Source organism: Arachis hypogaea, chromosome 13, assembly GCF_003086295.3.
Source record: "Arachis hypogaea cultivar Tifrunner chromosome 13, arahy.Tifrunner.gnm2.J5K5, whole genome shotgun sequence".
Classification (NCBI taxonomy): Eukaryota; Viridiplantae; Streptophyta; class Magnoliopsida; order Fabales; family Fabaceae; genus Arachis; species Arachis hypogaea.
Genome location: NC_092048.1, coordinates 119024973 through 119028691, shown reverse-complemented (window position 1 = coordinate 119028691; position 3719 = coordinate 119024973). Strand labels below are relative to the sequence as shown.

General features: G+C 32.9%; 1 pseudogene; it reads right to left on the bottom strand.

Moving 5' to 3' along the window:
- Positions 1-686: 686 nt before the first annotated feature.
- Positions 687-2617, bottom strand: LOC114925039 (iron-sulfur assembly protein IscA, chloroplastic-like; annotated as a pseudogene).
- Positions 2618-3719: the final 1102 nt, after the last annotated feature.

Sequence of the window (3719 nt, the reverse complement as noted above, 5' to 3'; positions counted from 1 at the left end):
TATTTTTCTAGGTTAAACCAATCAACCTCTAATTGAAAGGGGGCAAAAATCACTCAAAAGAACAAATATTACACCAATAAATATTATATACCATAGATGATCAAAATAAAAATGTTATTCATATACTAAAATTAGTTATTATGAATTTATATATAAATATATGTATTATTTAATTTATTTCTAATATATATTTTATATTCTAATATATAATTTATATAGTAACTAATTTCAACTTGCATCTAACATGATTGTTGTCAAAAATATTTTGTCGAATTTATGTGTATTACCTTGCATCACTTGATTGGAAAGGTCAATAACCACTCAAAGGAATTTTTATATTTTTTTTCTTTTCACAAAATCTCTTTTCTTTTTTTTTTTTTACAATAAATGGATGATCGGAATTACCAACTACCGAACAACATAATCTATTAAGTGTATCGGCCAATCAAGTGCTTTCACATGTGTTGAGAAACATAATAAAAAAGAGCAAAAATATATATATACAAAAAAATAATTACTACATAAGTATATTTATGTATAAATATATGTATTATTTAACTCATTTTTAATTTATATTTTGTATTTCAATATGTATTGTATACCGATGTCTAAAAGTATATGGGAAATGGTAAGTTGAGACGTCACATTCCTGTAGAGGCGACACGAGCCTAATACATGAGGCAAAATTTCACCTATTTGTAATTTTGTATTATGTGTGTCTGCGATTATGAATAGCCTAAACAAATTACATTGGCTAGTTCAAGTGGTTCAACGTTAAAGAAGTATACATAGTCTAAAGTATCCTTCGAAGAAACATCAGATATTGCAACTGTTGTCTATAAACATGATTTTACATTTCCGCAGCGAAGGATTTGCCACAACCACAAGTTTGTGTCGCATTAGGATTCTTGAAAGAGAAATCTCCCCCAATCAAGGCATCATTATAATCCAACTACATGCCAAATATGAAGAGTAGGCTCTTAGGATCGCAAATTGCAAATACAGATGGAGAAGCCAAAAATGTCAAGTGGTGACTTATATACAACCGTATGGATGCAGTTCATTTCAATCTTCATTAAGTAAGAAAGTAATAATATTCTAATTTCTAAGCAATGAAAAGTACATTCGTTCAAAGAGTAAATAAATAAAGAAATGCAGTGCTAACTGCTGTTTGAAATGAGCTGACAAAATTCTAGCAAACAAAGCTTAAACAGAAGTTCATGTTAAACACCAAGATTTTAATCCATTCTAAGATTAAAATTCATGCCTACCAGAGCAACATAGAGCTAGCAGATAATTAGCTGCAATCCTTCAAAATAATAATATTAGAAATAACTACAACTAGCCGATACATGTTGCACAAAAAAATGGCCATAAACTGCTCCATAAACAGCATTATATATCAGGATTTTCACAAATTCTTAACTCATTAAGAATTCATACCAATTGCCTAAACCCTAAACCCACATAGATCATATTATGCTGGTCAAACAGCTCAATTAGGAGATTATAAACACAACATTAATAAGAACTAGAAGATGAAATCATACCAATTATAAAACCAATGTACTCAATAATGGAGTCATCTGGCCTTGTATTAGTCTTGTCCTCAAAATCCATAGTGTATGACATACCAGAGCACCCACCCTGTTTGACACCTATTCTTAAACATAAATCCTCACTTCGCTCAGACCTCATCTTATTCAAGTGCTTCAGTGCATTATCCCTAAGTGATATTGCAGGTGCCACAGCCCCAGATGCAGGTTTCAAAAGGGGTTTGAGAATGAAAGTAAAAGATTGGATTAGGACAACATGTAGACATCGAGAAAAGGTATAACACACATGCCACTGCATACAAAATTCAAAGTACATGACAACAGCAGAAAAACTCAAGCTTATTCAAGGAGTGAGTTGGAGGAACACAAAGTAACGCATCGGATAATTCATATAGTCCATTATCCATCCCCTAAATCTATTATATGCATATTATTTCTATGGTTTTATTATTTGGATTCAACTCTGATTCACTGACTCTGATGCCAATTCTGTGATTAAAGCTGTTAAGTTAAGTATTGATTAATTACCTTGTGATGACAAACATATTTGATTATTTTCTATTATAACTAACTATTATGATGAGCAATGTAGGAATCAATTAAAGATAACCAATCAAGCAAGCAAGAATTGTGCAAAACAGCAATATTAGTGAAAATATCATTAAGATGATATCAATCCTATTTTGGAAAAATGTTGCACCATCAAAACAAGCAAGTGATACAGTCCAAGAATCAAATTCATGAGTGATTAGATAATTGCTGCATATTATAATCAAACTAAACAAGGAAAAGATTCTCATTCAAAGCCAACGGCTAAGTGCATTGATGTGTGCAACGACTAGTTGATGAAAAAGGAAATTATTCTAATATTGAAGAAGAGATTTCAAGCTCTATAAAAAAATTTCATCCAAAAAAGAAGACGGCAGTTCGAGCTTAAGTCAGAATATATACACAACCTAGTTTCCTTGTTATTTGAGTGTGTTTTTATTTTTCTTTTGCCTAGATTCAAGCTTATTTTGAGAAATACAAAAGGTAAAGAGACTAGTGCATACAAAAGCCATTTAATCTTTATTTGCGTGTTTTGATTTTCAAAAATATGTTGGGTTAGAACTTAGAATGCACTTGGTTCCTCTTAACTAGGTCAGGTTAGCAACTGATAAACCACTATTTCATGGTTTATCTTGTGTTTAATTGAGTGGTTTCATCAAGTCATCACCCACTTATTCATACTAATTGCATGATTTTACATTTTCCTTCCTAGTATTATTTTATGATTGAAAACTTGCTTCCTAGAAAACTTTAATTTATGTATTTTAATTCTCCTTTATACCATTCGATACCGTGATCCGTGTGTTAAGTGTTTCAAGCTTTATAGGGCAGGAATAGCTTAGGAAATGGAGAGGAAGCTTGCAAAAATGGAAGGAACACAAGAAACTAAGAAGATGACCATCGAACACCGACGCGCGCGCATGGCTCACGCGAGCGCGCGGAATGGAGAAAATTGCAGCGACGCGTGCGCGTGGACGACGCACACGCGTGGATTAGAATCTGCACAAATGACGCAGACGCATGGACGACGCGTACGCATGACCTGCGTGATCTGCAGAATTAACAGAAAATGCTGGGGGCGATTTCGGGCCGCGTTTTGACCCAGTTTTCGGCCTAGAAACACAGAATAAAGCCAGGAAACATGCAGAGACTCAACACGACACAGAGACACGACTTTACATACACACATTAGGATAGTTTTAGGTTTTTAGATCTGAATCTAGAGAGGAATTACTCTCCCTCTAGTTTCTCTTTACATTCCCAGATCATTGCTTTTGCTTTTGGATATTGAAGAGTCATTACCTCCGTTAAAGATACTATTCTAGTTTGTTTCCTTACTTACTCTTTTATTTATTTATTTATTTCATATTCTTAATTCTTGTTTAGAATGGTAATTGGATTATTTACATGAATTGTTAGTGAAGAGGATTACTTTTACTTTTAAATTTCGAAGCTTTATTTTATTCAATTTATCATGTCTTCTTCTTATATTTTTATGAGCGTTATATTCATGTCAATGGAGTAGACTCCATACTTGACATGGGGGTTGATTAAAAGGAGACACTTGAGTTAGAAGGCTTAAGTGCTGATTAACTGGAAGTTGTTGGCTAGTTC